The following is a 478-nucleotide window of genomic DNA, read 5'->3' as shown; positions in this document are numbered from 1 at the left end:
TGTGCATTATTGGTGAGAATGTACAATGGCACAGCTGCTGTGGAAAAAGCATGCCACTGAGTCATATACTTAAAAATTGTGAAACAGAAAATTGTATGTTATATATATTTATTATTAAAAATTAATAATGTAATATACTCAAAAAATCGCATTGAATTGTACACTTTAAATGGATGAGTTGTATGGGATATGAATTACATCTCACTAAAGCTGTTTTTTTAAAAAGTAAAAACACTGTGACAGCTCTGGGCCTAGGCCACTTGGCTGTGGGACCACGGTAAGAGAGTCAAACCCCAACAAGAAAGTGGCTGTTTCTCCCTCCATTTACGATGTGACATAGCAGAAGGGCTGAGAGTAGGGCATCTCCCAAGCGAGGTAGGCAGCCCCAGTGCCATGCGTGTTAACCTGGGGAAGCACTTGGACACAGAGGATCGGAAAGCAATTAAGCACACAGGATGCACAGAGGAGTGAGAAGCGG

Source organism: Pteropus alecto, unplaced genomic scaffold, assembly GCF_000325575.1.
Source record: "Pteropus alecto unplaced genomic scaffold, ASM32557v1 scaffold171, whole genome shotgun sequence".
NCBI classification, from domain to species: domain Eukaryota; kingdom Metazoa; phylum Chordata; class Mammalia; order Chiroptera; family Pteropodidae; genus Pteropus; species Pteropus alecto.
This window is presented reverse-complemented; position numbering follows the sequence as displayed.